At 39.5% G+C, this 19119-nt stretch overlaps 1 protein-coding gene across 2 annotated transcripts in view; it reads left to right on the top strand.

The window, feature by feature from the left end:
- Positions 1-19119, top strand: part of ARHGAP6 (Rho GTPase activating protein 6) — a 510558-nt gene that overhangs the window by 367718 nt on the left and 123721 nt on the right. The gene's annotated exons all lie outside the window — the stretch shown is intronic.

The raw sequence follows: 19119 nt of genomic DNA, 5'->3' as shown, positions 1-19119 counted from the left end.
ACCAATGTGATATATGCCATCATGTGCCAGCAATGCCCCTCTGCTATGTACATTGGCCAAACTGGACAGTCTCTCTGTAAAGTATAAGTGGACACAAATCAGACATCAGGAATGGTAACATACAAAAGCCAGTAGGAAAGCACTTCAATCTCCCTGGACACACAATAACAGACTTAAAAGTTGCCATTCTTCAACAAAAAAACTTGAAAAACAGACTTCAATGAGAAACTGCAGAACTGGAATTAATTTGCAAACTTGACACCATCAAATTAGGCCTGAATAAAGACTGGGAGTGGCTGGGTCACTACAAAAAATAATTTCCCCTCTTGTTGATACTCACCCCTTCTTGTCAACTGTTGGGAATGGGCCACATCCGCCCTAATCTAATTGGGCCTCACAGGAGAAGCATGGAGGCTGATCGGGGGCAGAGCCACGGTTCGGGCACCAGGGCCCACAAAACATTAATCCAGCCCTGTGTTATGTTTGTGGCTTTTGCTATATTTACTGCCCATTATTCAAAAGTATGTAATTATACTTGTATAAGCACTGACCCGCCCCCCCACTTGGTAAGGCAACTCCCATCTTTTCACATGCTGTATATTTATACCTGCCTACTTTTTTTCACTCCATGCATCTGATGAAGTGGGTTATATCCCACAAAAGCTTATGCCCAAATAAATGAGTTAGTCTCTAAGGTGCCCCAAGGACTCCTCGTTGTTTTTGCTGATAAAGATTAACACGGCTACCGCTCTGAAACCTAACAAGAGACAGCAACATTGAGAATTCCGCTTAAATATGCTGTAGTGTCACTGTTTAGTTCCATTACTTAGGATGAGGTCATCTTGCAGATAGAGATTTAAATACACTGTGCATACTGAAGACCATTTAAGTCTGCATCCCCAGCCTTCCTATTTTTATGCTGCAATCTGTGGTTAAAATTTAAAGCCAGTGCGTCTCAGAGGAATTGCAAATATTTGTATACTTTTAAGAAAAAGAAGAGATAGGAAACTGCAAAGTTGTGATTCTCTTTTCCTAATACCATGATCAAATTTTCTCTTGACTAGATCTTCCTTTTCAAGTATTCAGTAATTTTTTACATGTTGCTGTACACAGACATGCAAAATAGTACTCTGTACTACTAGGACAGTCTTTCTTTCTTTCTTTTCTTTCTTTCTTTCTTTCTTTCTTTCTTTCTTTCTTTCTTTCTTTCTTTCTTTCTTTCTTTCTTTCTTTCTTTCTTTCTTGTCCCATGGAAATCAATGGAACAAGTCACATTAAGCATGTGTGTAAGTGATTTGCTGAATTATAAAGTTGCCTTCTATCTGCAACCACGTTCAGATGGCTTATTTTCACATCAAGCCCTCCTGCTATTAGGGTTTAATTCAGTGCTGCCACCTCTCCTTCGTTCACATGTAAAGACCACATGAAGTGGGGTTTGAGAGCTTAAGCGGAAGGAATCCAAATCTTTGGCCTGGAGTGGCTGCCAATTCCCTCAGCATACCTCCATGACACTCCATACCGCCGTGCTGTATTTCAGGCATTCTGAGGATGGACTTTTAATTACAGTGTCAGTCTCTTTCTAGCAGTTCAATCAGGACTGATAGAGTAATCCACTGGAAAGCAGGATTTTCTTCCAGAAGTAGTAGTAGCAGTAGTAATAACAATATGTATGACTTATGTGCTTTAGACTTTTTTCAAAGTGTTTTACAAAAATTAACTAAATAATCCTTAGTTCTGTGAAGTTTGTCGGTATAAAGCCTGTACGTATGTAATTATACTTGTGTTAATGTTGTACTTATTGTTTGCAAGTTCAAGATATTGCTTGCTGTTAAGGTTATTGGAATTGATCACTGAATTACAGGCTGATCTAATACTCACTAGTACAGCAAATGTTGCACCTAGGAGGCATTTATTTTTTATCCTAGAATAGAGAACTTTTGGCCAAATCATTGCTTTAGAATTTGTTGATGTGCATTTATCCTAAAACCAATTTCTACTGTTAGTACTACATCCGTGGTCCCCAACCTTTCTTGTGGGAATAGCATATTGCTATTCCTAGAACACTGTGGCGGGCGCCTGACACCCTGCCGCCGAAATGCTGCTTCTCACAAGAAGCGTTGCTGCTGAGAAACGGCAACGCTTCTCTGCAGCATTTCGGCAGTGGGGTGTCCTGCAGCGGGTGTCATGGCGCCTGCGGGCACCGCATTGGGGACCCCTGTACTAGATTCTGTGCCATCTCTACCACAAACCGTTCAGAATTCCAGGAGCTGAAAGTATTTCCTTGTGCAGAATTAAGATGCTGAAAAGTTTTGTTTTTTTCCAGGATAGAAGTTTTCAATGTTAGAATGTGTTTTATACATTATTTATACATTAAGAATAGGGATTTCAATTAAAATATTTCTTCCCCAGTTAAGATATTTCACACCAATGAAAGTCAGTTCTGAATGAAATACATTAAAGCATGATTTTGGCCGCATTTAAAAAGAATGGCAAGATGCATCTACTTTCTCAGAGTACATTCACTGTGAGCTACACTGTGAAATCTTGGACACTTAGCTAAATGGTTAGGTCTTTCTTCATTCTTGCCTTTACAGTTAATAGCTGCAGAGGAGCAGTGTTCCGCTCTTCTTATTTGAAATAATTAAATAACCCAATTTAGGCTATGTAAAGGCTTATACTACAGCGTTGGGCAAATAAAAAATGCATAAGAGAATAATTATTATAATTCATTTTGCCAAACTAAACTGTACAATCTTAGGTTAAAAATTTGTTTTGAAATATAAGGATAATAATCTTTAATTGTAAAGTATTTTAGATACGTCCCACAGGCCTTCTTACTAATCAAAGACATTGATATGTGCTTTCTAAAAGGTACATTTGTCAGACACCAGAATCCAGGGTTGGTATTGTTCCCAAAATGTCCCTGAACTAACACACAATATTTTTCCTTTTGTTATTATTGCTCTTTTTAACAGTATGTCCACAGAAAAGAGACAGAACAAGAGATAACGGATTTAAATTGGTCTATGAGAAGGTTTAAGTTTTAAATTTGCTATAAAATAACATTATATGAATGGATCATACTTACCTTTAGAATACTCTGAATACGTTCTGTGTACAGTACAGGTTCCGCTGATCCTCATACTTTAGAACTCTTCCTACGTCTGCACAATTTAAACCATTTTCACAACTAAAGCAGCCAATCAGCGCTCAGAAAAAAATCTCTTCTGTCATCAAATTTCAGCTGTCAGAATAATCATTAAACTGAATATTGTGATTATGGTATGTGGACTTTGATTACGAAAAGAGAGCAGATATGACTCCAACATGATGGGTTTTGATGACAATCCTACTCCAGCTGAAGTCCATATGAGTTTTGCCATAGACTTCAATGGTAGCTGGATTGGATTTCTGTTGAACAAATAAGTTGACTAAAAGTGTTCCAGTTTAAGATTGGTTTCAGAGTAGCAGCCGTGTTAGTCTGTATTCGCAAAAAGAAAAGGAGTACTTGTGGCTTCTTAGAGACTAACCAATTTATTTGAGCATAAATTCACATCCGATGAAGTGAGCTGTAGCTCACAAAAGCTTATGCTCAAATAAATTGGTTAGTCCCTAAGGTGCCACAAGTACTCCTTTTCTTTCAGTTTAAGATTGTTACTTTCCCAAGTATAATCACAGTGAGTCACCACTGGTTAATGGAACAGTCCTAGTTGTCAGTCAGCCATTTTACCCACTCTGCTTGTAAATGGCACAAGAGGATATGCTGAGCTATATGTATGCTACGCAAGTGGAGATTGTTCCAAGGAATCTGTTCAGAAGGGTCAGAGCAGATGGCCCAACATATCAGTCCATGGTCAAACAGCTTTCCATTTTCAAGCATCTGACACAGTTGAGTTCTGTGCTTGGCAACACTACCAGGCACCCACAGAGCCAGAGCCAAATTTTACGGGCGGGAGGGGAAATATGGAAACCAGAAGAAAAAGGTATCTGTCTGATACAGTATTGTTCACCATATGAAAGTGCAATATGAGCAGTTTCATTCACAGAGACCACATAAAGATTCCTGAAGCCTAGATGTTGATGCATGTTACCATTGGAAAATGCAATAGTAATGTAAATGAAACCAGAGGTTTTGTGTAGCTTGTAATTTCAAAGTTTTGTAAGAATTCACTAATTAGATGTTGAGGATAGTTTTCTCCAGTAAGCAAGTGAGACTAGATGTAGATGGATGGTCATTTGGTTAGATGGTAATTAGCTATGGTAAAAGCATGGAGTGAAAAATGCTCATCTGCATTAACTAACAAAATCACCAGCAATAATGGCCAGCATTCCTAAACAGTTCAGAACATCCTTACATGTCACAAGCTGCCTATTCTGCATCACTTATACAGAACTTTCAGATTTTATCGTTTTGATGGGTTGATCCTTTTTTGCCCGTCAGGTGGTAGAGAGGGGTCTCTAGCAGCGGCTTCTGTTCCTCAAGAGATATTCAACTGGGCAGATATCAGCAGAAGGCTGGCCTGATGAACTGTCCAAGCTAGATGACTAATTGGGGGTGGGGAGGGAAGGGCCCAGCTGAAGGCCAAGATATGGTTGGCTTAAACCACAACCCCAGCTTCACAGAGGAGAGCTGGGGACACTTAACCACCAGATCCACAACCACAGAGGCTGAGGAGCTACTGGAAGCAGGGGCTCAGAAACAGACCAGTTAGAAGTTGCCCAGGAAACCAAACCCTCTGGAGGACCACAGGGTGAACCTGAGAAATGCCCTGCAAGAGGAGCATAATAGGAAACAGGCTGGGACTTGAGAGATTGGCGCCAACCACTGGGACCCAGGAAGTGGGTGGGCTTGGGTCTACCAAACCCAACAGGAGGGTCCATTAAGGCCTTAAGCAAGTGAACTAAACTCAAAGTTCTGCCAGTGACTGTACACCCTGAGCTGGGGATGGACTTTTTAGCACTCTGAAAGGGGAAAGGATGTCCAACAGCTAGCCAGAGGGCTATGGTTGTGACAAAGGACCAACAGGTGGGCTGGATTGTGAGTGATCCTTCAGAGAAGGAGGGAAACTGAGGCAGGCTTACTGCATTGCCTGGTTTCACTTCAGGGCAGTGCCACAGACCGAAGGCAACCATTAATACGCGGTACTAGAAGTGGGAACTAAGATGTCCTCTGCCATCATGGAGGGATGACAATTCAGAGCGATGCCTACCAGATCCTCCATCATGATACGTCTGACCTTCTAAGCTGGTCCGTGGTGTTGCACCAATGACTCAGGAGTTTTGGTATGAGGTTTGGCAGCCACAGCAACAATGGGACAGGCCTGGGCATCAAAACAGGTGGAGATCTATGATCCAGTTGATTGGATGCAGGATTTATGGACGTGAGGGCACATAAGATGGGTCTGCCCTTATGAGAACAAAGATGGACAGGCCAGCCAAAATTTACAGGATGTTGAAAGAGTGCAGAGGTCCCAGATTTTTAGAGACACTTAGCCAGGATGTAGCAGGGAATAGGCCAAGAGGAGAAACACTCTTTGGTGCTAATTGGCCTGACTACACAGTATGAGCAAATAAAGCATATGTGGAAGAGTAATTGTTCCAAGTTGGCCAATGAACTGCCTGTGTATCAGTGTGACTTCCCTGAACGGGTCCCCAACAACTGTTTGAGAGAGAGTGAAACCCTTTTAATCCAAACAGAGTTTCTTTGTTATTGTCAGTTCCTGGGCTTTGGTCCTGCTTGTCAAAACCAGTTTGGTAGGATCAGCAGCAGCCAGACCAGAGTCTTTGGAATCCGTGGGTCTTCCATTGTCCCATAACAACCCTTGAATGTTTACAAAGGGGAAGATTGTTTTGAGCCGTTCTTCCTGTCCTGCTTATTTTTCCTTACAGACCACTATTAAACTAAACCAATATAGTCATAAAGTAAACTGCTCAATAACCACATCAGTGTATAATATTGATAAATAATTACAGAGCAGCTCCACTTCCATCACACACATTAATAATATAAACAAGGTTTGTATTTAAGTAGGAATACAAAAATAGAAAATGATACAGACTTTCACAGTGGCCTAGTTAATTTTGCAGGAACAACCTTATTTTTTGGACTATTTGATATTTCAAACTTTACATTATACTAACACAGGGTTGCCAGCTTGGTATTTGGTGGTTTTTCCCTTAAATCCCCAGTTCCTGTAGAGAAGTCATGAAGCGAGAATCCTAACTTCCATTAAAAAAAAATAATCTTTAGCTCTCATGGTTGTGGAGAAAAGCCAGAAAGCATGTATCCAAAAGTCTCAGGAACCAGAAGGCTAATTTATTGGGGAAACAAAATCTCAAGAATTACAAAATAGAATTCCAAAGCTCAGACACAATGGTGATCTGTGGAGGGCGGGAGTGTATCTGATGTTTTACATATACATATAGGCAGAAGTTGTTTGGCTTTAGAAGCTTAAAAATCTGTAGTATTTGTCAACAGGGTATGTAAATTCTTTGAACTGGGCCTAACCTGAGATAAATGCTCTTGGCCAGGTAGGTGTCTACCTGGTAGAGTTTATACCAATTCTGGCAGCTCTGAGATATTCTGCAGTATCTCAGAAGATGGACTAAATTCTGACCTCAGCCACACAGGCACAAATCCAGAATAGTTCCATTTATTAAAATAGAATTACACTGGATTCAAACCAGTATAACTGAGATCAAATCTGGGGTAAGAACTATGGAAAATGAAAGCCCTATATTTTTTATAGTAAATTTGAAACATATATCTAAAATACGGAATGAAATGCTCAAATGCAATGCTCAATACCATCTTCATTAATAACGTGATCTCTTTAACTGTAATGTATCAGCTGACCTTTCAAGCTTTTTGTTTTTAAAACTCTTTGCTGTTCAGTCAATATTTACTTCAAGAATAACTGAGTGTATTTTATACCAAGGTAATGTAAACAGAAGCAGCTGTAGGTATGCCCTAAAGTGATTAACAGACAATCAAGGCTATCTGAGCATCTTTTGTTTGTAATGAAAAAGAATGAAATATTCCTAGTTTGTGGGGTCTGGAAATTAATACTTCTGTTTTATTCTCTAGAATATGCTCCAACACCTTACAAAGAGATGACAGCATGATTTAAGTTTGCAGAGTCAAAAAAGAACATGCACTGTTTCTAGGGACCCTGTCATTTAAAAAATCATAATGCTCTCTGAAATCCTTTACCAACTATTGTTACAAGAAACATCTCAAGTAACTGCGATATTTAAAGAAAAAATCTTTTTTTCTATTTTTCCCTTTTGTTTTTTTCTGTGTGTTTGGCAGGTCTTTGAGAATAATCAGTTTTACTGTTTGCTGTGGATGCTCAGTCAGTTTCCCTTTCTGTTTGTGTTGGGTTTTGCACACAGCAACAGGAATAAAGAAAAATATTTTAAAACAATAGGAAAATGTTAAAATCTCAAAAATTGAGTACTCAGGGCAGGTTGGTACCTGCAAGGTGATGAAATTTCAAGTTGATAATAACTTTTCAATACATTCCCCTTATTTTATTTCTGAGTTCCTAGGATAAAAGGTTGAGGAGAAAATGGAGAACACATGGAGTGTATTCAAAAGCAAACAAAAATAACCCTCTTCTCCCAGAAGTTATGTACACCCACATATGTTTATTTCAGCAGAATTATTGCAGGCCTCTAGTGAATATAAAAAGTAACTAGCAAATGGGGAATGAGTAAATTAACTATTTTGGTCAGGAAGATAGGGGGAAATTATCTAAACGCACTCCATGTTCTTGGGAAGGCTAACTTAACAAACTCAAGCAGTTGAAGTGAGGTCATACAATCACAGTACTGCTAAGAGCAAGCCTGTGAAGCGATGATTTACAGCTCATCTCTCATATGAGAGTTTTTTAAGTAGAGAGCCCTCTACATATGGCTGTGAATCTGCATGGGTTGCAGAAAGAGTTTGGCTGATAATTTCATGAGCCAGGACATGGTACGTGGGAAACTGCTGTTCCTTTAAGAAAAAGGCCTTCCCTGAACTAAGCATTCTGGCCTGAAATGCGACCTTTTTCACCTCTTCACTTCAGTCAGAGTGGCCTGTATCTATGGAATGGCACTTTCTTAAAGGTACACTGACAGTATGTTAGAATTTTGTTTTACAGGATGGTGAGATCACTGCTAAATTAAATAACATTTCTCTTAAATTAGTTCAGATTATTGGATCAAATGAGCAGAAAACAATGCAATTTGTGTATTAAACATTAGACCCGCTAATCTGTAACCCACTCAATTTTCTTTTTTTCCTGGTAGGGTAAATTAACTGGATCAGTTCCTTTTATGTAGCTTTTGTGTTTTATATATATATATATATATATATATATATATATATATATATGGTGCAAGAATGTTTTATGAACAGGCCAATCTGAAGTTTTTTTTAAAAAGCGTTTGTTTTGCAGACTGAATTGCTTCTTACTCTCACACTTATGGTAGAATGACAAAAGTATGCACATTTTCAGAGAGATCCTGGAGGGAAAGTATGCATGAAACATGATGTACAGAGCTTAGGTGTACTTGTGTAATTGCTGGAAGAGTTTAATAGAATCAGGAATTTGGGACAAACGTTCATACTTAGAACACGCAAGTTTACACATAGCTGATACCTTTACAGTCAATCTGTATATAGGACAATACAAATAATACATAATAAAAATATGATACTGAACTCATCCATTCTATTTTTCCAGTATGTGACCAAGCAGGACTGCACCTTGTTGATTCTAATTTTCATGAGAGTCAAAAACCAAACACTTTCTCATTTGATTGAGATTTTCGTGCAAGCTTGGTATATTGTATAATGGATTTATTAATACACTTTGTCCTGAAACATATACATTTCAAACCCTCAGAATGAATGTTTTAATAAATATTTTAAAAGAGTGCACCCTACTGTTAAAAGCAAACAATTCTTTTCTGCACATTTACAGAAGACCCTATTTGGGAGGGAAAGAGTAAAACTGATTTCCAAAGAGAGAATGTTTCTGGATACTGGGCACTTTTCCACTAAACTTTACTTCTCTGTGGCAATCTGGAAAAAGTGTTATTTCACTTTTCTATTACAAGAAAATAAGGCTAGAACTGAGTTTCTCTTTCTCATCGCCAATAAACTGAGAAAATTCTGCAGAATCTGTTTTCTAGTAGAAAAAAATGGAACTTATTATGGTAAGTAAGACCTGAGAAGCATTTCTTTTAAATTCATTAATTTTGCTCCTGAAAGTATGAAATAATGGATGCTATTCTTATTATTGTTTTATGTTCTGTTTGGGGATGGGGCAATATTGACCATATTTTTTGCATTCTGTAGGGGGTATCTGTTTCTGTTTTGTATTGTATGCTGCCCATCACCATAGTATCAAAGCCCCTTCCACAAAATATAGATTGGCAATAGCATACTCCCTAGAGGACTTAAAGCAGCCTCTGGCTCTTCTCCCATTTGGGGTTACAGAAGCTCTGCTTCAGGAATAATTTTTGGGTGGGAGGACAGTGGAAGGCAGAAAAGGACAAGACAGTAGTTTAAGATAATAATGTCATTTGTTTAACAACACAGTGCTTCACAATAATAGATTAACACATGTTCCCTGCCTGAAGCTTATTAATGTTTGTTAAAGTATTTTTTGCTGCATCTTATTACTTCAAAGGCTCTTGTTGTTGATCCTCCTACCTTGAAATAAATGACAAATATACCACTCACTTCAGTGGGAGCGAGTGTATGCTTCTAGTACCAGAGATCACCAGGAAGCAGTTTTAAGGTTAAATTGCAATGGTGCTGTGAACTACTTTCACAGAGGTTGGCACCAAAATAGACCAAGGTTGAGAAGAAGTATTAGCATAATTAAAAATTGAGATAAACACACACAGCCTAGCATATTGCTTTATCATTTAAGAGGCTTATCCAGCCCAAATGAGCCTGTAAAGTTACTCACTTCTGGAAATTATGAGTCTGTTAGGATGTGAAGCTGTAGAGTCTTCACACAGTGGTCACGGGAGAATAATCCTGCAGTAGTTGAAGAATGCAGTCTGTAATTTCCTTCTTCTCAGGGATAGAGTCCATGACTCCACCCAGGCTGACTTCTATGGATGACAATTAGATTTAAGGGAATTACACCAGGCGATGCACTAAGCAAGGATAGATTCTTCTCCAGCTGACATTTTCAGCAACAGAAATAAAATTAAGTAAATTCCTGTGGTGGGGGGGGAAGTTCAGGGCTATTTCTCTGTCTCCTGGATGGATTCTGAATGAGACAGAGTTGTGGCACTGAATGCACTGGTTGGATCTCTGCCGCCTTTGCTTTACAAATTGAAAAGTGTGAATGAGGCACAAAGGTGTGAGTCTGTTTAAAACAACCAAACAACAATAACAAAAAAGAATGAGGATGTGTTTAAAGAGCTGGGTTGGAATCCAGGAGAAATGGGTTATGTTTCTGGCTCTGTCACAGAGTTCCTGTTTAATGTCGTGCAATGAATTTAAACTGAAATGTTTGGAGGTGGCCGCTAATTGCATTTTTCTCACGTTGTTGGTGCCCAGCTTGAGACACCTCAGAAGTTCAGAGTTCCATAGGGAAATATAGGTGCTCAGCTGCTCTAAAAAAATCAAGCCCTCCATGTCTCAATTTGGTCAGCCAGTAATTGAGAAGCTCAGAATTATTGGACACTTGCAAATCTTTACCTTACTTACTCCCTGCCATGGTTCTGTTAAATGGAAGAAATAAAACTTTCTAGCCTCATGGAGATTTTGTGAGGAAAATTCATTAACTTTTTTGAAGCACTCATATATTATAGCAGCATAAGCTTTCATGAGCTACAGCTCACTTCATCGGATGCATAAAGTGGAAAATACAGTGAGGAGATTTATATACACACAGATCATGAAATCACTGTTCCTCAGACGTTCTTGTTAACTCCTGGAAATGTGCTGGCAATGGCCCACCTTGATTATCACTTCAAAAGGTTTTCTCTCCCCCCACCCCACTCTCCTGCTGGTAATAGCTCATCTTAAGTGATCACTCTCCTTACAATGTGTATGATAAACACCCATTTTTTCATGGTCTGTGTGTATATAAATCTCCTCACTGTATTTTCCACTTTATGCATCCGATGAAGTGAGCTGTAGCTTATGCTCAAAAGCTTATGCTCAAATAAATTGGTTAGTCTCTAAGGTGCCACAAGTACTCCTTTTCTTTTTGCGAATACAGTCTAACATGGCTGCTACTCTGAAACCTGTCATATATTATAGTGAGAAGAGATACAGAATTTTTTTTTAACAAACATTCTTTATTCAGTGCAGGATTTGGACAATGTGAGTAAATAAAACTTAGGGCCACAGGCACCGACTTTCCGATTTCCCGGGGGTGTTCCATACTGCTCCATCTCAGGCCCTGCCCTCACTCCACCCCTTCCCCAAGGTCCCACCCCGCCTCTTCCCCCCCTACTCTACCTCTTCCTGTCCCATTCTGCCCCCTTCCCCAAGCGCGCCTCGCTGTAGATGACTGGTGCCTCCCCATACTGGGGAGGGGAGGGCACAATCTAAAGGGGATGTCACGTGACCCCCCCATCAATTGGTGGGGGGGTGGTCATGTGTCCCTGCCCACCAATCTATCCCCCCTGCCCAGCCTGGGGCCACCACGCTCTCCCCAGGAGGAGCTAATGGAACTATGGAGCTATGCCAATTAAAGCTAATGGAGCTAAGCCAATTTACACCAACAGAGAATTTGGCCCAACAATATGTTTTTGCAGAAACTACATTTCTGGACAGAAATTAAATGATCTTTTTTGCATATGTTAGCATACTAATCACACTAAGGAATATGAGTATACTTTACATAGACAGAAGGCCAAATGATGCAAGCCTTCCAACGCATGGAACTCCCACAGAAATCCATGGTGGTCCTGTGTATGCAGAATAGCTGCAAGATGGGGTCTACGCCAGCATAACCATTCCTGATGCACTATAGGCATGTAGCAGTGATGACTTTACATAACTATAGACAGCATTATACTAGTAGTATGATTATACTACTTTAAATACTTTACTACCTTGGTTTATCTTAAATAAAATATATTACATCAACTAAGTGTATAAATTAATCTCCTTAGTAAATGAGAAATATATAGCTATTATAATCTCCAAAATGGTAGCGTTTTGTAGTCTTGTATTTTAAGAGAAGTATTGGGCTGTACTGAACTGTTACATTTTTGATGCAATTATGCATTAACAGAAGTTTTCACACTTTGCTGTGTTGTTGTGCCGGGGGTTCAGTTCTGCTGTCCTCACAGCAGGACATGGAGACAAATTGTATTCTTCTTCCAGAAAATTAATTGTTACAAGGCTATGGCAACAAACCTCTTCAGCTTCCTGTCTTTGCATGCCTATTTTGAGCCCCAAGACACTCTCAAATTCTTAAAATCTCGGATATTGATTTTTTTCTTTTTTACTAAGCTCTTTCCTTAATAAAGCCATAATGGAAATAAGACTTAAAGAGGTTTCAGTGGGTCTTTCAGCTGATGAATGCATGTTTTAATTAGGGTATTAATAAAATTGGCAAGAGGAGCAAAGCAGCTGCTGCGTCTGCCTCACACAGATTAAAATAATTGGATTAAAGAAAGCTGTTAGTTCGCTATTAGAGAGTTTAAATAGGAGCAGAGGGCATTTAGTGGGCACACCAGCAACAGCAAATTGTAGAAGGGAGAGAGGAGAACATCAGAAAGCTTTCATGTTGTTTTACGCAAAAACAGATTTTCAGTCTGCCCCTGAGTTTATGTTGGTATCAATGCTCGGAGCATATAAAAGACTATAATTTTTCTGCTTCAAATGCTTTGTGAATATGGCCATCCTATTTGTTTACCCTTTCATTCAGCAGTGTTGACTTTAAGGCAGGGATGGGCAAACTTTTTGGCCTGAGGGCCGCATCGGGTTTCCGAAATTGTATGGCAGGCCAGTTAGGGGAGTCTGTGCCTCCTCAAACAGCCAGGCGTGGCACAGCCCCCGCCCCTTATCTGACCTCTCCTGCTTCTTGCCCCCGACGGCCCCCCGGGACCCCTGCCCCATCCACCCCGCCCCCCTCGCTCTCTGTCTCCTGACCCCCCACCCCTGACTGCCCCTTGCCGCCCCATCCAACCTCTCCCCTCATTCCTGACTGCCCCCCTGGAACCCTTCCCCCATGCAACCACCCCTTCTCCCTGCCGCTTCCCGCAGCTCCCATGAGCCGGGAATGGCGAATCACGGCCACCAGGAGCTGCGAGCGGCCATACATGCGGACGCTCAGGTAAACAAAGTGTCTCGCAGCCCTCCAGGGGCTTACCCTAAACAAGCTGCGAACCAAGTTTGGGAACCCCTAGCCTAGCTCCATCCTCTTTGGAACCTCCCCTCCTCCAGACACTCACTGATTACAGAACTGATTATTCAATTTTAACTCTCCAGTTATCCCATTCTATTTCCCCCCCAGTTTCTGCAGCACTGTTACCCATGCATACATTAATGTTTCTCCCTAATTAGCAAGGGCAGATTTCTCTCCTTTGCCCCCCCAACCCCATAAACTTTGTCTCCATTAGATTTTGAAATTAAATTACTTTTCAGTGTGCTATATTGCACCTGTATCACTGTCATTCATGTCTTCACTATTCCCAACTACAAAAGTTAAAAAATCAATCTTCGTTTTAAAAATTATTAGCTTTTTTGTTGGGCTGTGTGGTTAATTTGCCTTTTCCCCCCCTTTTTTCTTTTTTCTTTTCTTTTGAGCCTTTCAGGGTCAGGTTTTCAAGATTTTTCTCAGCAACCGTGAAGGTTATATCCTTTATTCAAAGCTGTGAGTCTCACATAATCACATGACTCGAGAAGCTAAAACTTTAAGGAACAAATCAGGTATCATGAGAGCTGGCAACACTGTGTATAAGTATTTTTTAGGCACTTTAGCACATGTTACTCAGTTACTGCTGAAGTGACAAAAGGAGTACAAGAGCACAAAACTTTGCCTTTCTGTGAGTCTTACATAAGCAATTGCTAATTTTTGTGACTTTTTTACCGGAGCCTGCACCCCTTCCCATACCCCTGCCCCAGCCCAGTGAAATTGAGTGAGGGTGGGGGAGAGTGAGCGATGGAGTGAATGGGGGGCGGAGCCTCAGAGAAGGGGTGGGAACTTGGGGCAAGGGTGTTCAGTTTTGTGCAATTAGAAAGGTAGCAACCTGAAGTGTAGCAGAGGTTTACTTAAGAGATAAAGACTTCTCTCAAATTCACTTATTAATTTAAAATATTTTTAAACATTATCAACTGAATCACAGTATTTCCTACTGAGAGGTGTCCTGGGACAGATGAAAAATACAGTGATGCATCTCCACAATGTGAAAATGGGTGTACAATAGGTTGGGGTAAAATGGCATCTGTTAAAAATAATGGTGCTTCTTGCAGACAGTGAAGGCAAATTCCAGGCTAAAGCATCTTAGTAAGTAAATGTCGAACCACTGACTTTGAGCTTAGTCCTAGAATCTGAAAACAATTTTCCGTATTTAATCTAGGGTCGTAGGTATTTTCCAGTAACTGCTGATTTTGAAACAAACAAGTGAGTGCTTTATTATGCAATGTGTGCAGTTATATGACTCAGTAAATTATTCTTTTATCTTGTAGAGTAAGCCAGCCTACCATATGCATATTCACTGATGCCAAGATGACATTGCAGCACTTGTTTAAATCAAACATTGTACACATTATTCATCTTTTTTGTATCAATGGACTGAGGTGTATTGAGGTACACTCAAAGAAAAGCTCTCTTTTTGACAAAGATATGTAAATATACTACTTAACAGTTTTCATAAATTTGTCAGTATATATTATGAAAGCAAGTAATAAACATTTCAACTGATTAGCTATATTAACTGGATTTGAAATTGCTTCTGCTGTATGCACAGGTTGCTTTCACTCTTGTATTTTCACCCACAAATAATGCTTTTTTTTTTTTTTTTTTTTGAATGAGTGACTGAATGTAATAATTGTGGGCTCCATCAGAACTAAATGTGTATAACTTAGTGTGAACATGGTTTTCCTGTGCACCCTTAGGCCAGATCCTCAGCTGCACCACTACTCACTAAGCACTAAGGTGGCTCTAAAATAGAGCTGGTCAGAAAATGGTGGCTTTTTAAATCACAATTAGAAATATTTTTATTCAAAATGGTGCTGTCATACCTCATGGGAGTTGTAGTTTGGGTACATTATGCTCCCGGTCTTTCCTATGGGCCAGGCTTTCTGGCCAGGCTGCATCTTCAGTGATGCACCATTCTTTCACCTGTTGGTCAAGGATGGGGATACGTCCTAGGAATCCCTGGCTGTGGTTCATCATGGGAATAGTAGTCTGGTCAGAGAGCCAGGCTCATTTGGGAGTAAGCTAGCATCAGGTGTTTGAACTTCAAGTCCCATGAGGCATGGCAGAGCCATTTTGAATCAAAATACATTTGGTTTTCAACCAAAAACTGTCTGTTTCTTCAACAAAATACCAATTTTTTTCATGAAAATCAGGCATTTTTCACACCCTTTTTTTTAAGTTGCAAACCCAGTTTCCCATTGTAAAACAACTTTGATGGAAATGTTTAGACCAGCACTACTCTAAAGCTGTTCTTTTATTCCCCTAGGGCCACTGGAGAGTGCGTTGGCCCTTTGCATAACCCCCTTCACTTCTCTGTTGAGGGGGTTAGGGTGCCAACTCTGACTGAAGCTATTCTGGGAGATTTTTCCCTTTTCTTAAAATATCCTATTAAAATCTCCCAGATTTCTTTCAATACTCACCAGGAGATCAATGCTGATTCTAGGAGACTCCAGGCCAATCCTGGAGGGTTGGCAACCACAGTGGGGGTCTGGACTGGTTCTTGGAATTTTGCACAATTCAAAATTAGTGAAAAATTATAGAGAGCACATTCACAAAAATGAAGTTTTCAACTTTTAGAACTTTAATGAGACTGGTTTAATAATTTTAAAGTGATATTATGTACTTACTGAAGTCTAACCACATATTCAGTTTCCAGTCTTAAGGGTAAATAATTTTGAGTCTGAGTGCAAAAGAACCAAATCAAAATAGTGGGGAAAGTGCATTTTCTTTCTTGTTCACAGAACTCGTAAATGGCTGGTTGGATTTTGCTCAAACTTTAGGGCTAGACTGTGCTGGTAAAATTTCACCCCAAAGAAAAAACTTTTCAGAAAGCTAGGAGCCACTTGTAAAAAAAAAAAAAAAAAAAAAAAAAAAAAAAAAGCAGTTTGAATGGAAGAACCTTATATGATGTCTAAAACAAGGAACGTAATGATAAACTCATCTAGATATAGTGACATTCTCCAAAAAATGCCTCGACATGTAGACTGTTAGCGATTGAGTGTGATGGGATCCTTATTTAAGCCAAAAGAGATTAATACATTGGAACCCGTGAGTGATTAGGAAGGAGGGGTTTTTTTGTTTGTTTGTTTTTTTGCTGTTAAGATGTATTTCAAGCTACCAGTAAGTGGATTACAGGTTCAAGGTGAAGATGATAGCTTTCGTAGTTAATCACTTCAGTAAGGGTTGCTAAATTGAATGCTTCACTGCAAGTCTGTTTTATCTTTCTGCAGTCAACGTAGAAAAGTTGATTGCATAAAAGTCTTGTGTGATTATTGGGCTCTGTATGCAGAGGCACCACGATACGCACCATAGAGATGATAGTTCCAGTATATATGACCTTAGCTGGAATATTGTGCCCAGTTCTGGGTATTTGAATAACAGAATTATAGAAACTGGAGAAAATTCAAAGACTAACAAGAAAAGATGAATCAGATGGAGAAGGCTTTTTCGGAAAGATTTAAAACACTAAATACGTATAGCTTAGCTAAATGATTACAAGCAGGGGTTGTGATCATTGACTACAATAATCTGAAGGAGTGAGATAAATTGTTTAGTTGAAACTTCCATGATTTTGGCTGAGTTTGAGGTTTAAACAGTCTTTTAGGGCATATTTCAAAAAGGTCGGTGTTCAACCTTAATTGCAGTGGAATTAAGTCGTTGCTTGGCTAGTTTGTGTACACATATACTACTCTCCTTTACTGAATGGTCTTAGAACTGCTCAGCTGTGTTTCAAAGGCTTTCATTTAGCTATAGATATAGTAGAGTCTCCTTTAAACCAAGTTGTAGGACCATATGGTTTTGGGGCTTGCCTGAAAGCCCTTGAAGTCAAAGAACTTCAACGAGCTTTGAATCGTGCTCTTGGAGGGAAGGATCTGTTTCTCTCTTTAATGTTTCTGAGCATGAATTAGTTACCATAGTATGCAGCATAGTGAAAACCATGCACTCCTAACTGACTCTGTAGGCTGTTACAATAGAATACTTAGTGAAGCTGAAAGGTAATTTACTGGAAAGCAGTTCATAGTGGAAAGCACATGGCAGATTTGAAAATGTTGACCTAGCTTGGGCCTTCTGAAGGAGGACAGGTCTTTATTGATAAGTTTGGGGGGAAATGTTCCACACATACAGAGGAACGTGGAAGGATGCATGAAGATGCTTGGGGCAGAAGTGGAGAATGAGGTGATTGAAGATGGCATTAATAGTAGAGCAGAGAGGTCAGGCATCCTTCTAAGGTAGTCAGTTCATTAATTATTTTTCAAGCAGCCTTCTCTCCTATCCTAAGTCAAACTTTATGTTGATATCCTTTAAACAAAAGCAATATGTAAGATGCACAACCAGTTAAGAACTAAGGTGTAAAGGATGCTAGCACTACAGCTAGGTATTTTCGGAGCGTTTCAGTTTCAATAAATTGATATTTTCTGACAGAAAAACGTTCTGTTGGAAGATTTTGAGCCAGCTCTAATGTAATGATTTATACTCTCAGTCTGAGGTTTTATATGAATTATGACTGCATGCATAATGACAGCTTAACATTGGTTGCGTAATACCCAAAGGGCTCGAGTGGGATGTTGGTGCCTTGGCCTCACGACACAGGACTGAAGTGAGACTTGAGTGGTGCATAGGCCTGGTGCTGCACAGGGATGAATTTTACCCTATGCAAACAGTGAGGCATTATTGCCTCTGTTGCGCTGCCTTTTCAATGTCTGAATTGTCAAATTGCCTTCATGAGAGGGCATGGTTCTTTTACAGCAAAAAGAAGGATGTATTTTTACAAGTTCACTGATGATATGAAGCTATTTTTTCTGTATGGATAAGGTGATTTCTAGTGTTCTCAAGGCAGTGTTGGAGGAAAGGGTTAACCACATTTGGGTATATTTCCATCTTTTCCAATGTTGTTGATTTTTAAAATATTTTACTTTAGCTTTAAAGTATCCTGGGTTTCCAATTTTAAAATGTCATTTTATCCTTCAGTGTTATTTTAATCTCTTTTCCCTGAAATTGCTGATGTGCATTAACAGTCTTAACGGTGTGGCTTTGCCTAGGGTGGGCTCTGAATTTGATTAGGAGCCATACAAATAACCTTTTATTTCAATACCAATGAACTTAATGATGATATACAGTCAATCCCTGTGAACTGGAATCTTTGTCTTCCTTTTGTTGGGAGAGCAGTTTTATGAGGTAAAGTCATATCAGCTGAGAAACAAAGATGTCATTTATCGTGGTGATTTGGTAAGTTACCACATGGAATAGAACTGCAATTAACATAACTGGTGATTCAGAGTTTGTTTTTAATTAGGCTTCCTCCTCCTCCCACCTGCATTTTATAAATGGCAGTATAGTACTCATAGACTGTGAATACAACAGACTTTATTTAGGAAGCAAAATCTTTATCAAGGAATTTTTCCCCTAGCAAACCATAAAATACTTAGCCTCAGTGTTGCTTTTGTTTAAAAGATGTTTGGAGTGGAGGTTTTGCTTGTTAGAGCAGAGGAGGTTTAGAAAACATTTTTTGGAAGGACAGAGAAAACATCAAATGCATCTTAACATGCTCAAAGTGATTTTACCAGATGCGTCCAACATTCTTTGGTCTATTCCTAATAAGGAAAGCTTGCACAGTTACAGTCCAGTTATGAGTTTGTACAGCCATGTGGAAGAAGGTTTATTTTTTTTTAATGGGGGAGGGAAAGGAGGGAGACGCCCCTTCTTAACCACTCCTTGTACTTCTTCA

This window comes from Natator depressus, chromosome 1 (genome assembly GCF_965152275.1).
Source record: "Natator depressus isolate rNatDep1 chromosome 1, rNatDep2.hap1, whole genome shotgun sequence".
Lineage (NCBI taxonomy): Eukaryota > Metazoa > Chordata > Testudines > Cheloniidae > Natator > Natator depressus.
Note: the sequence above shows the minus strand (reverse complement) of the source record. Positions and strands in the feature narration are given on the sequence as shown.